The sequence below is a fragment of the Anabrus simplex genome, chromosome 2 (assembly GCF_040414725.1).
Source record: "Anabrus simplex isolate iqAnaSimp1 chromosome 2, ASM4041472v1, whole genome shotgun sequence".
NCBI classification, from domain to species: Eukaryota; Metazoa; Arthropoda; class Insecta; order Orthoptera; family Tettigoniidae; genus Anabrus; species Anabrus simplex.
This window is the reverse complement of record NC_090266.1, coordinates 228800466-228826189: the sequence shown is the minus strand read 5'-3', so window position 1 is coordinate 228826189 and position 25724 is coordinate 228800466. Positions and strand designations below refer to the sequence as shown.

The 25724-nt window shown below is 38.4% G+C and overlaps 1 protein-coding gene across 1 annotated transcript in view; it reads left to right on the top strand.

Annotated features, from left to right (window-relative positions):
• LOC136864018 (discoidin domain-containing receptor 2) overlaps nucleotides 1-25724 on the top strand; it is a 1053752-nt gene that overhangs the window by 367756 nt on the left and 660272 nt on the right. The window lies entirely within an intron of this gene.

Below are 25724 nucleotides of genomic sequence, written 5' to 3'. Positions count from 1 at the left end.
TTCTACTGTACGTTATGGAAGGGCATTATTCCCAAGGGCTTCCACTAATTCGCTGTAACATTCCATCGCATTTCTCCCTGCGAGAACGGCTATTTTGATGTAAGCGCGCTGCTCAACACGGGTTAATTCCATCTCGCACGACACTCACCAACTGACTGATTTCACAGCCCTCGCTGCGCTACTACCAGCTATCACAGAGCCATCTGTTGTTCTGCATACACACTATGCCTGCAGAACTTCCACACGACACATATACGTTTGTGATCCGTTCACATATCTACAAGAAAAAAAGTTGCCATGAATTTTTCCCCAATCCTCGTATGTATCTATCTATCTATCTATCTGTCTATCTACGTGTCTGCCTATATGTGCTGAAATACGTCAGTCTTGTGTCCGTAGATTCACTGGCACTTAAAAGAGCTCTCCCAGGACCAAATTCTGGCACATCGGCGTTTCCGAAAATCATAAAATGTAGTTAGTGGGACGTAAATCGATAATAATAATAATTAATAATAATAATAATAATAATTATTATTATTCGTGACAAGAATTGATCGCCGTCCTTCTGCCAGCGTGCAAGGTGGTCGGAGCATATTGCATAGCTGACCCACCTTTGAACTTCCTTCAGTGCATGCGGTACCCACCGCGATGCGATTTTGCGCAGTTGCAGCTCATTACGTTTCTCGATGCCACTTGCCCTCTCTAACTCCAGTAGCGTTCATCATCTGTCTTCATCCAGGAGCTGCTAGATGACGGCACGTGCCACGTCGGTCCGCACACTGACAGGTCGTCCAGAACGTTGCTCATCACTGGTTGACACACGTCCTTGCTGAAACTTTCCTACCCACCGTTCTACTGTACGTTATGGAAGGGCATTATTCCCAAGGGCTTCCACTAATTCGCTGTAACATTCCATTATTATTATTATTATTATTATTATTATTATTATTATTATTATTATTATTATTTTCCATCAAGGACATGTTTCGAAGGGGTCCAAAGGATCGAAACCACCGACCGCGAAATTTTCTCTGCTTTTTTGAATGTTCAAGTTATTTATGAATACTTAAAGTTGCAATCTGAAATCATTAATTGATAAAAACAGACTAGACCTGGTGCTGAAGAGACTTTCAGTTCAGTAGGTACCGCTTCGACTTCTGGTCGGACCTGCAATTGTAGCCAAGTCATGTTAATTCCCCTAGCTCGGGTACCACCTATTACCGGTGAAACACGCAACAGTGAATTCTTCCCTTCACGCAGGTTTGGCATTGGAAAGAGAATTCGGCCGTAAAATGCGGCCAAACATACATGCAGTGCCGATCCCAACTAATTCTGAAAGGTCTAGGACAGGGCCTCTCAAACGCCCAAAATGTCATGCGTGCAGACAGCGGCGCAGAGTTCCTATGCACAGTGCATCGGTCCCACTCGGCTCAGCTCGGACCAACGCTTCGTCTCTGGGCTACTCGGCTAAGCTCGGCTCAACTCGGCTCGGATTTGGAGCGCTTCGGAGCAAGTGAGGAAGAGGGAGATAGGGGGAGCGAGCGAAACAGGCGTGGGGAAAAAGAGAGACAGCCCTATTGCTCCAAATCGAGGAGTGGGAGTCTGCACTCTGATTAACCAAGCGAACTCGTCTTTTGCACCATGCACAGTACATGAACTGGGCGCATGCACCCTGAGAGGCCCTGGTCTAGGAAGAAGAATGCGGTTACTAAACAACATTCACTTTATAGAGCAATTAAGGATACTAGTTTGAATGTCAAATGTGGTCAGCCTACAGTGATGCGGACTCGGGATGGGTGGTAGGCCTGTATCTTTAACTGGTATGGATAGGAATGCAATGAAGTAATGAAGAGCTGATAACTTACGAAGATCACACAATACTGCTAACTTTAGTGGGAATTTCCTTTTTTCTGTTATTGTTTTACGTCGCATCGACTCAGACGCAGGTCGTTATGCTGACGATGGGAGAGGACAGGGCTAGGATTGGGAAGGAAGCGACCATGGGCTTAATAAAGGTACAGCCTGGTGTGAAAATGGGAACTACGGACAACCATCTTCAGGGCTGCCGACAGTGCGGTTAGAATGCAAGCTTACAGGTGCGTACCCCTAACCACACGGCCAACGCGCTCGGTCACGGTAAACCATTTTCAGGGCTGCCGACATTGCGGTACGAACCCACTATCTCTCAAGGGGAAGATAACAGCCACACGCATTGAACCGCGTAACCAATGCACTAGGTAGTGGTACTATTGGTATGCAATTAAAACACCATATTGGCTGATTAAATAATAGTTCTTTTAAAGGATTTTACAAGTACCACATAAAAGTAATATTGCAGTGCACATTCAATGGTGATTTGTGTGTCCTATTAGGTTCTGGCAAATTTGGTATAGCTCTTCTGGATCTTTATTTACTGTACGTATTGTAAACCTAACAAACAGGTTATGTGTCCCAACAACAATCTTCACGACAATTTTTACGTATATACAGAATAAATAACAAATATGTGGCAGAAAAGTTACTGTACATATCTATGACAGTCAAATAAGGTTAAAAACTATATGAAATAATACGTAATTCGATTACAAAATTGAAATACAAAGTGCTGTCATTAATAAGGTATGCTACGATTTAATAAGATATGTATCTTCTGAATCGCAGAATTTTGGATAAAATATCAACTCTTGCCGGGTTGAGTGGCTCAAACGTTTGAGGCGCTGGCCTTCTGACCCCAACTTGGCAGGTTCGATCCTGGCTCGGTCCGGTGGTATTTGAAGGTGCTCAAATACGTCAGCCTCGTGTCGGTAGATTTACTGGCACGTAAAAGAACTCCTGCGGGACTAAATTCCAGCACCCCGGCGTCTCCGGAAACCGTAAAAGTAGTTAGTGGGACGTAAAGCAAATAACATTATTATTATTATTATTATTATTATTATTATTATTATTATTATTATTATTATTATTATTATTATTATTATTATTATGAAATATCAACTCATCGACAATGATTTCGCAACTCTCTCCCGAAACAAGTTTCTAAGAGTACGTCTGGTATGTATGTATCGGGCGTGGTGATGCGTATATCTCAGTATTTCCGAATAAAGCTTTCCGGAGACGTAGGTTGTGAGAGAAACGTATTTACTGAAGTGGTAGGGGAGAGAGAGAGAGAGAACAAGAACACGTTGGGCCGCCAGGGACAGGAGCCCCGCCACTGATTACAGACCTAGGTGATATTCTAATTACTGTAGCTGTCAGCTAGGCTCACGGATATGCTTCATTGTGTTTTAGAGCCCTTGACGTTAAAGAAATTCCTTTCAAGTCAAAGAACAGGGTAAATCGTTCTCTGGAACAACTTAGAGGTACCTAGGTATAGAGAGTGTTGCGATGAGCGTAATCTAAAGTTAACAATCTTCCTCAACAAAATAAGACAGACAATCTGTCCCTGTACCCGACAATACTACAACATTTCAATTCCTAGCGGAGTGCAGCCCTTGTAAGGCAGACCCTCCGACGAGGGTGGCGAGGGTGGATTGCATATGCCGTGTATAGGAAACTGCGTGCTATTGTGGTGGAAGAGAGGTTTGCCTGTGTTGTGTGAGTTGCAGGGATTTTGTGAACAGCACAAACACCCATTCCTCGAGCCGAGGAAATGAACCACTTAAGGTTATAATCTCCGACCCGGCCGGAAATCGAACCAAAGGCCCTCTGAACCGAAGAACATTACGCTGACCATTCAGAAAAAAAGCCGCGCAACATTATTGTGTTTACTCCTACAATTTGCTTACGGCGACGATTGGATAGGAAAGGCTTAGAAGTGGGAAGGAAGCGGCCGTGGCCTTAATTGAGGCACAGCCCCAGCATTTTCCTGGTGTGAAAATTGGAAACCACGGAAAAACCCTCTTCAGGGCTGCCCACTATCTCCCAGATGCAATCTCACAGCTGCACGCCCCTAACCCCACGGCCACTCGCCCGGTGACAACATTACTTCTAATAAGGAACACTCAGCTCGTACGAAACTGGGAATTCGTTCGGGTGGCGCAGGTAGCTGGCTGAGATGGTATGCTTCTCAGAAATTGAAACGATTTTGGCCTAAAGTGATATTAAGGGTCGTTTAAGAGCGTTGAAATTTTGAGCGGTCGGCTCTGTGCATGGCGCGGGCATGTGTGTCCACTGCTAGTACAACAGCAACGCTGAGCAAGCGACAAGCCGCTGTCGAGTGGTACTTCCTAGCGAGACAACGTAAACAACGAAACAATAAGAAAATTATAGTAGCGGGTTCTCCTAAGTACAGTGTACCGGTGTATGTTAATGCGTATCTCAGCGTGTAGTTAATAATTAATAATAAATATTAGAAAATATGACAATGTAGCAAAATAGGACATGAATTTCATGGGATGTTCACGCTTCGTTTCTTTATATAATGTATATATTTGCAATTCTATTGTTTTTACGTCCCACTAACTACTTTTTGGCCGGTTTCGGAGCCGCCGAGGTGCGGGAATTTTGTCTCGCAGGATTTCTTTTACGTGCTAGTAAATCTACCGAAATGAAGCTGACGTATTTGAGCACCTTCAGATACCACCGGACTGAGCCGGAATCGAACCTGCCAAGTTGGAGTCAGAAGGCGTTTTACTACTGCTCACATTCAATCGGCTGTGAGGAAGTAATGAGTGCGGAGAGCAACGCCAGCAATTTTCGGTGTTTACTCTTGACACTTGATCGTCGTCGCAAAACACACTATGACCGGTTACTCTAGACGTTTGAAATCAGGGGTGTATTTCTTCCGCACAAGGGGAACCGGTTACTAAAAAGCTAATGCTGAGTTATTTCAGGTCTTAGCATTTATTTTGTGTGTACATAATCTGAGTTACTATGATGGGCTTAGAATTTTCACGGCTTGGTTTTCTCGGGGTATTTCCAAATTCCCGAAAGCCTCATAATACCGAAATCTTGTTCTGTACAAAAGTTGCTTAGAATGTAATTTAAACTATTTTTATTGTATATCATTTCTTCGAAAACCCATCATTAATGCAGTACTTTCCGAATTCGCCTCTGGGTGACATCCGAAATGTTTCCGAAGTTCTACATCGATCCACACTGCATCAACAATCTTCCTCCCCAGGACTGTCTATTACCTAGGTCTGGTTAAAAATGTTGTTACAGTGCAGCAATACTTCAGCCATAGGCTGTATATTTCCCATTTAGCTGTTGTTTCTATCTGTACTCTTTCTTACAGTTACATGGACAGACCCATCATCCTATAAATAAAAGATATTTAGAGGGCATTAATAACACCGTTGTGTAAACACATCATCTCGTATCCGAGGTTTTGTGATTTCTTTTCAAAGTTAACTTGTTTATGAGGGCGCTTTTGTGTCATGCAGTTTATCGTCCCACACCTTCCTCTCCTGTTTAGAAAAGTGCAACCATTTCGATTGAGACGAGGCCAGGGAACGTGTACATTACAAGTACGTGACGTTCGTCAATGGATGAAATATTGCACAACTGTAATAACAGTTTTAACATAACCTACGTAATGCAGTCTGCTGAATTGGGACAGAAAACGTTGATGCCGTAGGAGTCGATGCAATGCTTCCGAGCCTGTTAGGATTTAACACAGGGGGCTAATTTGGAAAAGAAGTTGGAAGCTAATCCGGACGCAATTTTTTTCTGGGGGCCAATTTGGGTGCAGTCCATTAAGGGACATATATTTTTTATTTTCTCATGCTTCCTGAAAACCCTCAGTTGGAATACCTCCTGTATATTTTCCGTTTTAAGGATACACCCGAAGGCACATTCAGACAAAGGTAAAGCATTCTTTCGCGCATTGGACTTCAAAGAGCCTGGAACGTGCAAAAGACGCCCATCAGAGTGAATTTGTAAAAAAAAAAAAAAAAAAAAAAAAGCTTTGAATGTTCTATATACACGAATGTAAATTCGTGTCCTTGTACCGAAGTGGTACAGCTTTCTTCAGGCACATCCTCAACCGAAGTGAGCTGCATGCACCTTTTTTAACCACACTTCTGCTCGTCTTCAATTTCTGACAGTAAATGAATCGAACATGGGGCTCCAAGAACGGCAACTTGAGATATAGTCCTATTTATGGATAAGAGTGTTGATGATGTGTCCGATGTACCAAGTTTCAGTTCATTGTGCTTTTATTATGACCTCTTCCATGGCGGGTTCTAATTTTCGTGAATCAGTCTTGAAGCTGCATCACTTGCAGCCTATGATTATCTAACAGTCCAGTGGTAAGTATCTGCCGAGCAGAACACGTCAACTCAATGACACCAGCACGCACACATTCTTCCCTTCTAATGAAGTGTCTCGAGGACACGAGGAATTTTGTTTGTATGAAACCATATCATTAACACAAAGTGAAGAAACTGATTACCTGTTCTTCAAGCTTAGATGTTGGTAGAAAAGGAAAAGTTGTTAGTACTGTGCGCTGCCTACGAATTATGATGAGGTGAACACATTCAGCCCGCTTTTATTATAAATCTCATTACCATTGGTATTTCATCAATTTTCCTAATTTGACCTTTCAAGCAGGTTGCTGATATATAAAGCAATGTTATTAATTTTATTATGACCTGGTACTGGCAATCTACATTGAGAATAATGGTCTGTATGGCCGCAAATTCTGCCTAAGATGCTTACAAGTTGCTCTACGTCGTACCGACACTGATAGGTCTTATGGCGACGATGGGACAGGAAATGGCTAAGAGTGGGAAGGAAGCGGCCGTGGCTTTAATTAAGGTACAACTTCAGCATTTGCCTGGTATGAAAATGGGAAACTACGGAAAACCATCTTCAGGGCTGCCGACAGTAGGGTTCGAACCCACTATCTCACGTATACTGCATACTGGCACACTTAAGCGACTGCAGCTATCGAGCTCGGTTGCCTAAGATGAAGCCCAAAGGTCCTTCATTTTCACCTTTATTTTATTTTTATTTTTGCACCGCATCGATAGACAGGTTTTATGGCGGTGATGGGCTAGGACAGGAATAGGATTGGGAAGGAAGCGACCGTGGTCTCAATTAAGGTACAGACCCAGCATGTACCTGGTTTGGAAATGGGAAACCACAGAAAACCTTCTTCGGGGCTGTCGACAATGGGATTCGTGCCCTCCATTTTCTGAATGCAAGCCAATAGATACGTGACTGAAACCACGTAACCAACTCTTTCGGTATTTTCAGCTTTTCAAAAATTCACTCAAGAAGAACATTAATAACATTTTGACTTGTAACTTAACTAACTCATTTCAGAGTGTCGGGTAATATATATTTTTTTGTTTTGTGAAAATAACTTGAAACAGAACGGCTGACCTATTTTACATAGGTGTGGTTTACATTTATTTTTGTTTATATGGTTTATAATTATTTTAGCTTTAGTATTGTCCTTAATTACGAAAATCTCGAGTGTCCAAAAGGATGGCGTTCGACGTTTGGATAGTCCAATCGTTATTGCTCATGTGTTATCACGCCCTTCTTGTATACAGTACATCAGTGATACCAGTAAAGATTGTAATGGTGTAGAAATTATGATAATTAATACTCGAGGTAAATATTATGCACCTAACATAGGCACAAAAATGATTAAATAGGCACTAAAGGTACAATTTTCGACTTCTAACATTCAACTTCAGGTTAATGATAACATTTTACGCACTTAACATATATTTCTCCGCACTCAAATTACAATAATTTCAATAATGCATCATAATTAAACATAATGGCCTATAGTGACAACATAGTGAAATATATTGTTGTTAGAATTTTTTTAATTGAACCCCAGATTATATTTATTTAATTTTGTTCAAGTCACCAACCTCATTTTAGGTTGCTAATACATTAATGAACATATTACACTAAATTATTTATTTTACCAATTAATTTACAATTGATGCTAATTGAAGGGCTGAGTAAATATATGGTTAACATGACTAGACGAAGAATAAGCATTTTGTCGAATGCCTGTTTGTGATCTCTGATCTAAATGTGATAATGTGATCGTCTGCCATGAGTTAAGTGTTGCTTGTGATATTGTAGGCTATACAGGTGCCTAGTATTTTCCTAGACAGTGTGTTAAATCATGGGGAATAACGTCACCAACAACAATCATCCTTTTGCCGAGGCTGGAAATTGAACTCTGAACCTTACGAGCAACAAACAAAACAATTTTCGTATACAGGTGAATGTTCGGTATTGAGATGATGCCAGGACGAACAACCGGCTCGTAGATTGGACTTTGAGATACGGGGTTACCCCTTTAGTCATTATTTGATAAAGTGGCATTGGAATACGACCCCCAATTTTAACCCATGTTCATCAGTCTTGGACAAAACGTTTCTTTGTGCTCTCTAATTACGGTGATTATCATGTAGTAGAAGGCTGACCACAAACTTCCTTTATTAAAATATTAAGTTTTCCCCTTCACTGTTTTGGATATTACGCTGAACATGCACATTAAATGTTTCAATCTTTCTTCGAAAGTTATTACTTGACTGTCTGATTTTACTTACTCCGTTACGCGATGTGTAACGCGATTCCGATTTTAAGTCTTTCATGTAAATCACAGTCATTAACGCGACTGAAAAGGAGTGCAAGTTATTGTAAGGATATTAAGAATGCATATAAGATAATTTCCCGGGTGAGTTCAGGTGTGGATGAGGACCATTAAATCTGTGTATTCCTAATACGGGAGTTCAACAGTGTGTGTCGCCTTCCTCTCAAATTTGATGCACCATTGCCAGCGGAACAACCACTACTTGTGTTCTATGAATAATTCACCAGGAGATTCATCATCTTCCATTTGAGTAAACAGTTATGATGTGGACGATTTACTAAGAAGTACTCTTTATGATCAGAGAAGAAAAATGAACAACATATCGAGACGTGCAGTACCAGTATAAAATAATGAACTACTTAAGTACCTTTGACATTTATGTATTAACCGTTCGCATATTACCAAAGTTAGACTTACAATTAGTTAAATAACCATGGGTGATGGGAAGTGTTTGCGACTATTTGAGGATGAAACGTGTAGGGCCCACCTTTCAATCCGTGTGCATGTTGCAGAATTCGAAGGAACGAGAGAGCTCACTTTCGTGAAAACTTATTACTTCAACATTCATATCTTTCTAAAATAAGTACAGACGCTGAATACTGTTGCTGCTCTTCAACAAAACAATCTGCATGTTGAACTGAAAACTCTTTGGGAACGCTAGAATCTCGAAAGTAACATTTATATTCCTGGATGTATAGTCGTCGCATAAAAATGGATTGCTCAGAAAAAAAGAGCGGCTTCTATTACGACAAACCATCAAACTTTTCAACTAAAAATTGTATTTTAAGTTCTGTTCCCATTAATAGATATTCTAATTAATTCTAATAAATCACCTTAGCCTGTAGTTCAATGTATAGAGGATCTTAGAAGTAAAGTAAAATTTCATAAAATTCTGTGAATCAGGAATATTCATAAATGAATTTTCAAGTTTCATTCATGCTGTACAGCCATACCAAATATCAAAATACTGTCAGTAATAAATATCGCATGTGCAAATGAATAATTAAATATTGATGCATATAACAAGTCCACATCGGCGAAGTTCGGCATTGTACAGTCAACTGGATGCATTTTGCAACACAAACAGTAGTTCTCGCCCATTGTGTCTGTCGCTCTCAATCTCCCCACTCCCTCCTCATTTTCACACCAGGCGAATGCTGGGACTGTATCTTAATTACGGTAGGGATGGCGAATTACAACAATGTTCTTTACCTGTTTACCTGCCAAGAGAGACTTAGTTTCTGACCTACTGATCGAGTTGGCTGCGTGGTTCAGGTCGTGTAGCTGTTAACTTGCATTCAGGAGAGGGTAGGTTTGAACAACGCTGTCGGCTTATCGTCAGCCCTGAGATTGGTGTCCGTTGTTTACCACTTTCAAACCAGGCAAATACTGGAGATGTGCCTTAATTAAGTACAGGGCTGTTTCCTCCTCAGTCCTATCCCATGGTCGCCATAAGACCTGTCTGAGTGTGTTGGTACGAAGAGGTATAATAATAGGCTGTCGATGTAGCAGCAAAACGATTATGGAGGGAACTAAGTCCCTCCTCAGAAAAAGGAGGGCATAGTGCTGAAAATTACACTCCACCGTGTGAAAATTTGATTTTTTTGGACTGAGTGTGATAGATAAAGCACATCTAAGAGATGCGATGAAAATCGAATTTCAGTTTGTCGAACATTACAATCTTCAAGTTCTGTCTTGGTATGAGAGTTGATATTTTGACTGCAAAATGCAGGAAGATACGATTTTTGCCAAGGCCTTGTAAGAGAAAATATATTAGTGAGCAGACGGAATTTTGAGTGTTATTTTCTCGTCTGTCGAGAAATATAATATGACGAGGCACTTTACTGTTCTCCATGTGAGAGGGAAGGCCGATAATAGACGTGAGTACGCCTGATAACGGGATGGAAGTAGGTTAAGCATAAGGAGAGGTAAGTGCCGGCGGTCGACCACGGGCCAGTCTACAGGCCTCGCTTTAATCAGCAGTCCTTTACTTGGGTCCAGAATGTTAAGTGAATGCAGGAGTGTTCTCCAAGCACGCTTGAGAGACGAAGTCCGGAATATGGATCGTGTAGGCTTGTGACTGGACCGTTTATTTCACTGCCTACTTCAGATTGAACGGAGGCTGGCTTATTTTGGGGAAAGGATGTCATTTTCCACTCTAATGTGGAAAGATAACATTCTTCCTGTGGTATAAAAACGTTGTTTCACCTTCTGTTCATGAGTCTCTTGCTCTTCCCAGAATTCCCCTCCTCTTGTTTTGTTTTTATAAGGTTCTGAATGATTTTCAGTTCTTATTCATTTAAGAGGCTATGAAACCCTTCTAATGAACAAGTATGACCTAGGCAACCACGATCCGATCTGTAGAGCATCAGCCGCGAAGTCGAAACTTTGTGGTTTCGGATCCCTATGTTTTTCACTGTTTTTGGCCTATACTTAGAATAATTTTTGTACAACTTGTTTCACGTCGAACCAGCACAGATAGGTGTTAGATGACGATGAGATAGGAAAGGGTTAGGAGTGGGAAGGAAGCGGCCAGGGTCTTAATTAAAGTACATTCTAAGGATTTGCCTGGTGTGAGAATCGTAAACCACGGAAAACACTCTTCAGGGCTGCCATGACTGCGGTTTGAACACACGCGACTCCTGAAAGCCGTAGCGCGTTAATAAGGGCAGTAACTCCACTCGGTTATTATTATTATTATTATTATTATTATTATTATTATTATTATTATTATTATTATTATTATTATTATTATTAATGTAGCTTGGACGTTACATTAAATAGGAACTGAGACAGGATTGCACTTTAAGGTTATGAGTTTTTCTTTGTAAACATTTCACGTATTCCAACATTTAAATTCTAATTTTTAGCCACTTCCTTCCAATTGAAATCGTACTCCTTTACACCCAAATGAGAACAGTTCGTATCCGCATGTCTTTGTGTATGTTGCGGCTACTATTTTGTGTGTGCACTGCGTTACGTATGGATGAATGAGTGTGTTATATGCCTGGTCTCCAAGGTAACGAGGACTGGCTTTGAATTATGCAAGCCCTTCCTTCACACACAGTCTCTGGCTCTCTTCAGCTGCAGCGCTCTATACACGCTACTATTGCCCACGGCGTAGAGAATTGAATGGGCTCTACTAATCTTAGGACTCGGACTTATTAAATATTTCATGTCCTTTACAAGAGTCTGGACTACTTCTAAAGCGAAACTTTGAATGTGTGTATGTGGACAAAACAGTCCAGACTCAGGGAGAGGAAGAATGCTTGACAGAAATACGGCCGAAATGAGACACATATACTTTTGCTTCAAACATACATCCCTTTGTGTACTATATTAGGTTACAGTCCAAACCTCGACAACCATATTTCACTTTCCAGAAAACACAGAGGACAAGTCTAGAGTGTTATTTACGAGTGAAGGAATGAGAGGTATTGCCTGTAAGCTACATGGAGAAAGGTTTAGGAATTTTATATTTCTAATGAATTCTAAGGTCTCATATACTTCTGCTGCAGTTCAGATTATGTTGTTTCTTATTCAGCTTGATATGTCCTTGAACAATAGCCCGGTGTGAATTTATTTTTGCGGTTATCACAGCTTTGTAAATGGGTTCAGGTAATAATCCAAAAATAAGGTCTGCGAAGGAATTTTCTTCTCCTTTCACCGCATATCTCACATTGGTGAGGTCGAGAGTACACGCTGTATTGTATATTTGGGCTTGCCCCTGTTTTACGCCCAAATGTCTTCCCTGATGCCAACCCTACGTGGAACGATGTATTCATTATTGCATGTTTCTGTGATGGTTAATAATGTGGTGTGTGTACACGGGAGGAGCGTCTTGGGTGGACTTATTTAAATGTAACTTTAAAGCTTTTCAGTCCGTCAAGCACACAAGTGTAAATACAATACATGACACTATAACATACCTGTAATATATACACAGTATTAAACAAAGAATGACAAGTTTCGTTCCAATCTTCAGATTCCATCAAATCTAACCTACCATGGACAAAACTGTCTCTTTAGCACATCCTCTTACCGTTTAAATATGTATAAAAAACTACCATTTCACGTGTGTATGTGGTTGAAAAATTAAAAAAGTATCCCGCCATCTTATACTCGACTGGCTCCCTGTTTGTCATCTGCCGCATATAGTATTAGCCATTTGAAGAACTCAATCGTCTGTGCACGTGGTCGTAACGGCTATCAAATAGTTCAAATTGCGCGCTTAAATACATGTGGTCTGTGACAGATTTCAAAGTCAGATGTAAGATGTCCGCCATCCTCTACTAGTGTCGATGCTGCTATTTTCTATATATCCACGTATCCAGTATAAGAGAGAGGAGCAGCAGGTGGTCGGGTGTCTGCCTTCGTGACGGACCGCCGACTGCTGGATACCCCCAGCAGTTCCGCTGCCATGTCTAGGAGGAACCGAAAAACTGCTTGGGGGAACCGGTGAATGCTCACCAGTCGGCAATTTTTGGAGGGGAGATAGGAGGTCAATAAATAAATAAATAAATAAATAAATAAATCAATCAATCAATCAATCAATTACTGCTGATCTGCATTTAGGGCAGTCGCCCAGGTGGCAGATTCCCTACCTGTCATTTTCCTAGCCTTTTCTTAAATAATTGCAAAGAAATTGGAAATTTATTGAACATCTCTCTTGGTAAGTTATTCTAATCTCTAACTCCCCTTCCTATAAACGTATATTTGCCCCAATTTGTCCTCTTGAATTGCAGCTATTTTTAAAGGAGATTCCAAATACCTATTCCCACATCTGCAACATCTTCATTTTTTGAGATATACCTAATTATCCCCATAAAAAGAATTCAACCCCTTGACCAGTCCTTCCCCAACCCCCACCCCCATCTAAGTGTATTTTCCGAAAATCCGAAAACAAAAATACATGTTTCTCAATTTTTAAAGGACATTCCAAATACCCTTTTCACGTCTGTAACATCTTCAGTTTTTAAGATATAAGTATTTTATAAAAAATCATTGAACTACTTTTCACATCTTTACACCACCAAGTTAAGTGCCTTCTCCGAAAACAAAAAGGTACATATTCCTATAATTTTAAAGGACTTTCCAAATACCAAGTTTCTTGTCTCTAACATGTTAAGATTTCGACATATAACGTAGATACACAGGTACTCATGTTAAAATTTCACCTTTTCCAATTATTTTCAGCCCCTTAATTTTCCGAAAACAAAAAGAAAGTGTTTCATTATTTTTAAAGAAGATTTCAAATACCATTTTTCATGTCTGTACGCCTTTAACACCTTCAGTTTTTGAGATAAAAGTATACTCATAAGAATTCTTCTCCTTCTTCTTCTTCTTCTTTCCACCCCTCTCCCGCCTTAAGTGGACTTTCGGAAAACAAAAAAAAAAAAGCGCTTTTATATGTTGACAAGAAATTCAAAATACCAACTTTCACGTCTGTAACAGCTTCAGTTTTTGAGATATAAGTATCCTGATAAAAGTAATTCAACTCCTTTATCACCCCGCCCCTTCCTACCCGTTAAGTTGATTTCCCCCTCCCGAAAGATGCGTGTTTCATTATTTTTAAAGCAGATTCCAAATACCAATTTTCACGTCTTTAACATCTTTAGTTTTTGAGATATAAGTATCGTCATACAAAGAATTCAACTAATTTTTCAATTCATTCACCACCCTTAAGTGGAATTTCGAAAGACAAAAGATTACGTGTTTCTCTACTTCGAAAGAAAATTCCAGACACAAATTTTCATGTCTGTAACATCTTCAGTTTTTGAGATATAAGTATCCTCATGAAAGGAATTCAACTCCCTTTTCACTCCAACCCGCCGCTTAAGTTGCTTTCACCCCACCCAAAAATGCGTGTTTATTTTTAATGGAGATTCTAAATACCAATTTCCACGTCTGTAACCTTCAGTTTTTAGATATAAATTTCTCCAGAAAAAGATCTTCAATATTTTCTTCCTTTCACACTCCCCACTCAAGTGAATTTTCCAAAAACAAACAGTACCCGTTTCCTCAAAAGAGCTTCCAAATACGAATTATCACGACTGTAACATCTTCAGTTTTTGAGATATATGCATCCACGTAAAAGGAATTCATCTCTGTTTTCATCCCCCCTACCAAGTTGATCCCCCCGTCCAAATGGGTGTATCTTTATTTTTAAAGGAGATTTTTATATATATACATACATTATCATTCAAATAATTCAAGTGATTTTTCAATTCCTTCCCCCCCGGTTAATTGTTATCTCCGAAAACCAAAGAATAGGTGTTTCCTATTTTTAATGAAGTTTCAAAATACCATTTTTCACGTCTGCATCATGTTAAATTTTTTAGATATACTGTAGATATGCTAATTTTAAAATTTCATCCCCTTTTTCAGTTCACCTCATGTATATTTTCTGAAAAAAATATTTATGTTTATTTACTTTTACAGGAAATTCCAAATACCAGTTTTCAAATCTTTAATATGTTACGTGTCTGAGATAATTTGCAGATAAAGTCTTTTTTAAATTCACCCCGTTGTTCACTCCTGTTCACCCCGTATTCCTCGGATTATCGAAAAACACAAAAATACGTGTTTCTTTATTTTCAAAGGAGATTCCAAATATCAATTTTTATTTCTGTAACATCTTTATATTTTGAGATATAAGTCCCTTCATAATAGGGTGATCAAACCCTTTGCCCCCTTTTTCATCCCCCCTAATGGGATTTTCCGAAAACAAAAAAATATATGTTCCTTTATTTTTAAAGGATATTCCAAATACCAATTTTTACGTCTGGAAACGTTTAAGTTTGTGAGATATAGATATCCTCATTTTAAAAATACACCCCCTTTCAGCCCCTTAGCGACGGAATATCCAAAAATCATCTCTTAGCGAGCACTTACATGTTAATATAAATGTATTCCCAAAATTTCATTTCCTTATGTCCACTAGTTTTGGCTCGGCGATGATGAATCAGTCAGTCAGGACTGATTGTGATCTTTCTTACTTTTAAGGATACCACTCAAATTTATTCGTCTACTGATGTCATTCCACGCCACCTTTCCAATGACAGCTCGGAAGAACATACCACTTATTCGAGCAGCTCGTTTCCTTTCTCCCAAGTCTTCCCAGCTCAAACTTCGCAACATTTTTGTAACGCTACTCTTTTGTCGGAAATCACCCAGAACAAATCGAGCTACTTTTCTTTGGAATTTGTCCACTTCTCGTATCAAGTAATCCTGGTGAGGGTTCCATACACTGGAATCATACTTTATTCTGGGGTCTTACCAGATACTTATATGCCCTCTCCTTTACATCCTTACTACAATCCCCGAATACCCTCATAACCATGTGCAGAGATCTGTACCATTTATTTACAATCTTATTTATGTGATTACCCCAATGAAGATCAATCAATCAATCAATCAATCAATCAATCAATCAATCAATCAATCAATCAATCAATCAATCAATCACTAATGATCTGCATTTAGGGCAGTTGCCCAGGTGGCAGGTTCCCCGTCGTTTTCCTAGCCTTTTATTAAATGATTGCAAAGAAATTGGAAATTTATTGAACATCTCCCTTGGTAAGTTATTCCAATCCCTAACTCTCTTTCCTATCTTTCCTTATATTAACACCTAGGTACTCACAATGATTCCCAAAAGTAACAGTCACTCCATCAATGAAGCAATTAAAAGTGAGAGGACATTTCCTATTTGTAAAAATCATAACCTGACTTTTAACCCCGTTAATCACCATAACATTGCCTAATGTCCATCTCACGTTATCGAGGTCATTTTGCAGTTGCTCACAATCTCTTAACTTATTTATTACTCTGTACAGAATAATATCATCTGCGAAAAGCCTTATCTCTGATTCCACTTCTTTATTCATATCATTGAAATATATAAGAAAACAAAAAAGTCCATTAATACCGCATTGAGGAATTCCCCACTTAATTATTAAGGGGTCAGACAAAGCATCACCTACACTAATTCTCTGAGTTCTATTTTCTAGAAATATAGCCACCCATTCAGTCACTCTTTTGTCTAGTCCAAACAGTAGTCTCCCATGATCTAACCTATCAAATGCCATAGATAGGTCAATCGCAATACAGTCCATTTGGCCTCCTGAATTCAGGATATCTGCTATATCTTGCAGAAATCCTACAAACTGAACTTCAGTGGAATAACCTTTCCTAAACCCAAACTGCCTTCTGTCAACCCAGTTATTAATTTTGCAAACATGTCTAATATAATTAGAAAGAATGCTTTCCCAAAGCTTGCATGCAATGGATGTCAAACTGACTGGCCTGTAATTTTCAGCTTTATGTCTATCACCCTTTCCTTTATACACAGGGGCCACTATAGCAACTCTCCATTCATTTGGTATAGCTCCTTTTACAAACAATAATCAAATAAGTACTTCAGATATGGTACTATATCCCAACCCATTCTCCTTAGTATATATCCCCTGAAACTTTACCACCGGGCGAGTTGGTCGTGCGGTTAGGGGCGCGCAGCTGTGAGCTTGCATCCGGAAGATAGTGGGTTCGTACCCCACTGTCGGCAGACCTGAAGATGGTTTTCCGTGTTTTCCCCATTTTCAAACCAGGCAAATGCTGGGAATGTACCCTAATTACGGCCTCGGCCGCCTCCTTCCCACTTCTAGTCCCTTCCTATCCTGTCGCCGCCATAAGACCTATCTCTGTCGGTGCGACGTAAAACAAATCGTAAAAAAGGAAACCTTATCAATACCAGCTGATTTTCTAACTTTCAACTTTTGTATTTTATTGTAAATGTCATTGTTATCATAGATACATTTTAATACTTCTTTAGCGTTAGTCACCTCCTCTATTCGGATATTATTCTTGTAACCAACAATCTTTACATCCTGCTCACTGAATACTTCTGCCTTTTGAAGATCCTCACATACATACTCCCCTTGTTCATTAATTTTTCCTAGAATGTCTTTCTTGGAACCTGTTTCTGCCTTAAAGTACCAATACAACCCTTCCATTTTTTACTAAAATTTGTTTGGCCGCCAATTATGCTTGCCATCATGTTATCCTTAGCTGACGTTTTTGCTAGATTCAATTTCCTAGTAAGTTCCTTTTATTTTTCCTTGCTACCACAGCCATTTCTAACTCTATTTCTTTCCAACCCGCACCTCCTTCTTAGTCTCTTTATTTCTCTGTTATAATACAGTGGGTCTTTACCATTCCTTACCACATTTAAAGGTACAAACCTGTTTTCACAATCCTCAACAATTGCTTTAAACCCACCCCAGAGTCTGTTTACATTTTTATTTACCGTTTTCAACCGATCATAATTACTTTTAAAATGCTCACGCATGCCTGTTTTATCAACCATATGGTACTGCCTAATAGTCCTAATTTTAATACCTTCATTTCTGTCGCATTTATTTTCAACTACGACATAAACAGCTTCGTGATCACTAATACCATCTATTACTTCGGTTTATCTATAGAGCTCACCTTGTTTTACCAGCACCGATTCCAGAGTATTCTTCCCTCTAGTTGGTTCCATCACTTTCTGAATCAGCTGCTCTTCCCATATTAACTTATTTGCCACTTTTTGGTCATGCCTCCTGTCGTTCGCATTACCTTCCCAATTGACATGTCGTAAATTGAGATTACCCACTACAATTACGTTGCTTTCCATAATATTTCCCACATAGCTGATAATCTTATCAAATTTCCTGAATCAGGGTAGCGCTACCCTTTCCCGGTCTGTATACTCCAAAGACATCAAGTCGCCTGTTATCTTTAGAGATGAGCCTTGCACTTATAATTTCATGTTTGCCATCTTTAACTTTATCGTAGCTTACAAATTCTTCTTTCACCAGAATTAATACTCCCCCCCTACCACTCCTATCCTATCTCCGATACACACTCCAGTTCCTTGAGAATATTTTTGCATCCATTATATCATTTCTCAGGCATAACTCCTATTACAATATCTGGCAAGTGTATATATCTATTAAATTACTTAATTATATACCTTTCTTTACAATACTTCTACAGTTCACCACTAACATTTTTATGTCATCCATACTTGTTTGATCCCCTACCCTCCTGGTCAGCCCTATCTTTCCTCACTGCTGCATAAGCTACTCCCTCGTCCCTTTTCTACCGTCCATAACCCTGTTTTGCCTAACTTTTCCAATCCTCTGATCTACATTTCCATTTCCTACCTTTTCCCTTCCTCCTACTTCCATACTTCTCAGCAACAGTTCCCTCTTCCTCATTTTTACTGTTTTTCTACCTGCGGTGACTCGTACCGATTTCTCATAGACACCTGTCCTGAATTCTGGTCCTGAATAGAGCCCTTAGTCTGCAATCTCCTTCCCCTTAAACATTAGACCTTCTGTCTTCTACAATTCCCCCCTTTCCTTCCCATCCCTCTTTTACACCTACTGTATACGGTACATTGTTTGAGGGAGGCCTGTTGTCCTTCCTGTCCTCTGAGAGAGTCCTGATTATCTCCCCCAAACTCTCCAACTCTTCCCTCATACTCCTTAATGCCTGCCCACACCCACAGTTACTACACTTACACTTGCACTCCTTAGACATTCTTTACGGAATAATGAAAAGAAAAGGATAAGTAAAATAACTTATTCTGAGCGAAGTAGAAATCAGAGAAATATTGTCTAGGATGGTACACAAAGACCACAATGACGTAATCAATATAGGCTACCACAACACTACAACACTACTTAGTTGTATTACATTTTTATCCTACAACACCCTAACAGGATGAAAATTGCTTTTAATTGCTGAGAATCGAAAGGAATACACAAGAATTACGCAATTCCAAACTGCAGTTAAGTCTACCCTAATTTCTACAACAGAATTCTAGTAAGAGAATTACTACAGATACTATAGTACAAAAATATTTCACAGTAATAGAATAAGCACACCAATTTCTAATAAGATACTGCAATACACTACAATAATTTTAAACTACGTTCAGACGTATCCTAATTACAACAGGTTATTTCTAAGCACAAACAGAAATGGAAATTACAATTAAAGTTTGAAATTCGCAAGAAATACTTAAAGATTACCATCAAAGTTAAATGCGTAGACATTTTGTACTATTTATCCTACTATGCTGTAATACAGTACAAATGAAAATTGCCGTTTGGTTAAATGCTGAAGGAGCAAGAGGGCTACCGTACACGGCACACACGAATAGGCCTATATAAGGAAAGATACTATCTAATATACCGTATCTTCACTACAGTTCTTAACTGAAATGCAGTTATATTGTTTTTACAGTTGGTGGATTGCTATTATTTTTCCTACTACGTGGGACGAAGAATAATAGTGTCCTTATATGCCGAAAAATAAGAGGTTGACGACAATAATTCCTCTAATAAACGTTTGTCGAATCTACTCCGGTGACTTGAATTACAATTATTGCGATATAGGAATTTGATTATTGACTTATTACTACAAATTATCGGAATACAGTAATCAGTTGATTACTGATTGCATTACTGTTTACTCAGTTAACCTCTACTCTTTGATCTCATCGGAATGCAGCAAACAGTCATCAAAATCCAAAGACTATTGAGCAATTCAACAGTGAAATACCGTGTATTCTCTTTAACTTCTTTTTTTAAAATCGAAGTTTACAGGCGTATCGTGTTACTTAATTGAATAAGTTATTACTTTCGTGCTAGTTTGAACACATATCTATACGAAATACCGTGTCTATTGCCTCCTCGGATCTAAAAGGTGCAGAAGTTGGAACTCCTTATTACAATCTGTCTTTGTAAGTGTTATACTAAGGAACCTACATATATTGAAATGATAAAACAGTTAATATTTGTTGCGTAAATTATTTCCTAAACCTAAATTCGAAACAAAGTATAACTAGCTAGCCTACCTAGCCTAGAAAACGTAACCTACTGAACAACAACTGAACTATTTGATATACAATTCAAATAAATATAGCTACTTCCAAATTCTACCAGCAAGCACTAAACACGAATAATATATAGTTTAAATGGATCACACATACACAAAATTTAACTATTTCAATAAGGAGATTGAATGTCTGGTTTCAAATACGAAACTGTAACAAGTTCATCATCGCAAGTACTTAGGATATGTTTTCTCTCAGGATGGTGGTATACTAGGTGAAATTGAATCAAGTTGCGGTAAAGCTTATGCAGCAAGCTGGCAGTTGTGATCAACGGCATTCTATAAGATGGAACCGAGTTTTCAGAAAAAGCTCTCATTTTTCACGGAAGTGAAAACTGTGTGGACTCAGGATATCTTATTAATATACTTGAATAAGAACGGTCTTGAAAGTAGGAAGAATGTTTGCTGGTACAAACAGATAAGAACAATAGTTGGAGGGTAATCAAAATAAGCATATTATGTTTGATTGAAGAATAAACTCGATGGACGTATCTGTACTTATAAAACAGCTTCGGTGTTGGAGTCTTGTGAGACGAATGGAGGAGGACGGAATGCAGGTTACTTAAGAGAATAACTGGACTCGGCTATGGAGTGTAAGAGAAGAAGAGTGAGACCATGGCGATAACGGTAGGAATCGATTTTTAATGATTTAATTACAGGAGTTGGGATAAGTAAACGTAGCCGCAGATTTATTGCAAATAAAGGATTGTGAACTGAAAGTCTAGTATATTATTATGATGTATGTATGTATGTTCAGCCTACACCAAAAATGAGTACCAGGTTAATTCCTGGGGGCAAAGGCGGCCGGGCGTACAGCTAACCACTCTACCCCATTACGTGCCGAGGTTAACAATGGTGGAAGCCTTTACCTTCCACTCCTCCAAGGGCCTTCATGGCCTGTACGGAGGTGACTTTGCTTTGCTTTGCTTTGCTATGTATGTATGTATGTATGTATGTATGTATGTATGTATGTATGTATGTATGTATGTATGTATGTCCTCTTCTAGCATGAGTAGGTAGTCTCTGCGCTACTGAAATACCTACTATTTCTCTCATCCCACGTTGCAGACTGTCCGTTACTTGGTCTTCGTTTGGGGTGCAACTTATTCTATGGGCTGAACAGCTAAATGAGAAAACGGGAGTGATTTTGTATGGTGAATTTATTTAAAAATGAAACCAAAATTAATTACAACTGAATTAAATCAAATGAAACTGAAATAATTAAAATGTCGTGGAAAAGTTATGTAAATACAAATATAAAACTGCGAACTGAAAAAATTAAATGATATTGAAATAAACTGAAATGCAATATTTGATTGAGTAAAATTTGCAAAAAAATGTGCGTCAAAAATTAACATCAGATTACAGTAACTGCGCTACTGGTAAAACGTATCCTCACTCTGAACTTGAAATAAGTAAATTTATACTACATTATACTTAATGAAAAACAATTAATTAGTTTAATTACTCACAAAAGGATTAATTGATCACTTTAAGTTAATTCAACTTTAATTACTTGAATCGCTCTTGGATTATATTAAATAAAGCTTTAGTCAACACAGTTAAAATAGCATTGCTTGGAACTTAATCTACACGACAGTTATCCAACTCCAAAATGTCAAATGTTAAACTTCCGTAATGAAACATACTGAACCCGTGGACGGGTGCAATACATACTTTTCATGCTCTGAAACTAGTTTGCAAGAACAACGACATGTCACTGTGGACTTCGAGCTCTGGATATCCCACTAAATGTATCCTTTTCGGACTCTCATGGCTTAAAACATCCCCCGAGAATTACTATCCACACAAAACCATACAAAAGTTATCTTTGACCATGAATATACTATCTTTCACAATTCTAATTCATTATATTTTACATGGTTGTGATAGTTTTTCATGCTTCTAATTCTTCTAAGGTCATTCACAATGCTACATCAAAAAAATGCCCTCAACTGAACCTAAGCTAGCGACATTATACTTGTCTTTTAATTAACCATCAATCACACATAAATATAAACATTAATTATTCATCGATCTTTAAGTACCTGAAAATATGATCACAAATAATCAGTTCACAAAGCTGCGGGAATCACAATATAATAAGCACCTCTTCAGTGATTAACTGTTGGAATAATGCTGTTATTTTAAGAATGTGTTTACACTTAACCTGCACTAGTGGTCATCCGAATGCCTATTCCATCACTTTACAAAACGCATCGCGGGTCAGTATATCTATATATATAAAGTAACTTGTCCTGACTGACTGACTGACTGACTGACTGACTGACTGACTGACTGACTGACTGACTGATTCATCGTCACCGAGCCAAAACTACTGGACATAAAGACATGAAATTTAGGGGATATATTTATATTAACATGTAGGTGATCGCTAAGAGAGGATTTTTGGATATTCCTTCGTTAAGGGGTGAAATGGGGGGGTGAAATTTTAAAATGAGTGTATCTATATCTCAAAACGTTTAAAATTTACAGATGTAAAAATTAGTATTTAGAATCTCCTCGAAAAATAAAGACACACGTATTCTTTTGTTTTTGGAAAATCCCAATAGGAAGGGTGAAAAAGGGTGAAAAAAGGGTTGAATGCCTTTAATGAGGATACTTATATCTCAGAATCTGAAGATTTTACAGACCTGAAAATTGGTATTTTGGATCTCCTTTAAAAATAAAGAAACACGCATGTTTTGTTTTTGGAAAATCCAATTGATGGGGGATGACAAGTGGGGTGAATTTTTAAAATGAGTGTATCTATATCTCAAAAATTTTAAAGTGTACAGATGTAAAAATTGGTATTTAGATCCCTTTTAAAAATAAAGAAACAAAAAATATTTTGTTTTCGGAAAATCCCAATAGGAGGGGTGAAAAAGTGGTGAAAAGGGGGTTGAATGCCTTAAATGGGGTACTTATATCTCAGAAACAGAATATATTATAGACCTGACAGTTGGTATTTTGGATCTCCTTTAAAAATAAAGGAATGCGTTTTTTGTTTTCGGAAATCCATCTAAATGGGGGAGGGAAATTGAAAAATTAGTTGAATTATTTGTATGAGGTTACTATTATCTCAAAAATGAAAGATTTTTCAGACGTGAAAATTGGTATTTGGAATCTGGTTTAAAATTAAAGAAACGCGTATTCTCGGAAATACCAGTGAAGGGGGGTGGGGAGGTGAAAGAATTGAAAAATTAATTCAATTAATTGTATGAGGATACTTGCCTCTAATAAAAACTAAAGATGTTTCAGACGTGAAAATTGGTATTTGGATCTCCTTTATAAAGAAAGAATAAAGCGTTTTGGGGGGAAATCATCTTGGGGCGGGGGTGAAATGGAGTTGAATTCCTTTTATGAGGACACATATCTCAAAAACTGAAGATGTTAGAGTCGTGATAATTGGTATTTAGATGATTCCTTTACTATTAAAGAAACAAGCATTTTAACGGGAAATTCACTTAAGGGGGAGTGTGAAAGGAACATAACCAAACACTCCTTTTTTTGGTGGGGGGTGAAAGTATTTACGGTAGTGGGGTGAAAAAGGGAGTTGAGACCAATTGATTTTACTGTTCATAATGTACTTATTCTGATCATTAATCTTTCCTGGTATCGTTTTCAAGAAATATCTTTTCCTTTGGAGAACATAAAGTTAGATTACAGTAAATTATCCTGGCATATAAATAAAAATTAAACACATTTGAAATAAACGATAGGAATGAAAATGACCGTGCAATTGTTCACCTCTGTAATATGGTCAACAATGCACGGAAGTATATCATTCGTGCACTTGCCTACGCGTGACGATGGTGCTGGTCACATTGTCAGCAATGACAATGGCTGCAGATGTAATTTACCTCCAAGTAGCGGTCTTGAATTTGGGTGTGGGTTCCAGCCCATCAATAATAATAATAATAATAATAATAATAATAATAATAATAATAATAATAATGTTCTGGACCGTCGTCAAAATGTGCGGACCGCGCTAGAAACGTGTCCTGGCCGGGTAATGCAGTCCGGCCGCGGGTTCAGTACTGCTAAGGCACCCAAGACGACACCACGCCGGTTCTCCTCAAGAATTTGATCCATATTAAAAATGCTTATAGGAAAAGATGGCAAAGATTTAGGGACCCAACTGACCGGGTGGAATACCTGGACCTAGCCCTGGAAGTACGAAATCGATTGCTGGAAAGAAAGATTGAAGAAGGAGAAATTTTGCCGTAATATCTCAGAAAACGAATCAGATTAGGAATTTTAGCGGATTCTCTGAGAAAACGAGTTAGATCGTGAATTTCGACGGATTATATATAAAACGTAAGCATTCAATTATAAACTTCATTATAATACCGTGGCGAAGTACGGGTTTCTTGCTAGTACATGATAAAATAATACCGTTGGGTTGACGCAACAAAAGCAAAAACAAGAAATTAACACACTAGTAAAACACGCTCACACATGAAAATGAAAAACCCTTAAATTACACACAGTGCCCATGAAGACCTATAAAAGAAGACACATAGAAATGCACTCACTAAAACTACTGTACAAGTGTTAAGTTTCCAAGTTTTAATTTAAGCATTGGTTATTTCATAATTATGATTATTATGACTTGAGATTTTTTCAGTCGGCCTAGGTGACTACTATGCACATATTTCACTCAATGCATCCATTGTCTATGTCATAACCTGATTATTATGGTCAGTTTGTGTATTATCAAAATTTGAATTATGGCTTTCAGTTTCACAAACAACGAAGCTTCCTTGGTTAATAAAATCACCTTGACAATAACACAAAATCTTAAACACAATAATAAATTGTGTCCTACTCTATTACTGACTGACTGTTATATCCAAAACACTTAAAATTTCTCGAACTCCAAAGTTATAAAACATGTCAAAAAGCATGCTCTAAATATTCGATTAAATTTCCCAGTTATTAGAATTGTGCACCAAAATATCATTTCATTGCTCCAATCTCTTAAAAAGCACATATTAATATCAAGCAGAGCCAAGTAACCATCATTGACTTGCTGGTGGAATTTACACAGATGTTGTGGCGATCAACTTACGTAATGTACAATCTACCGGAGTACATTTATATCTTAGAACATCAATACGTGGTCTGTCATACTCTCGACTTATTTTCGCCCTTTAAATTCAACTTTATACTGAAGACTTCCAGTATCCCTATCTAATTATTCCAC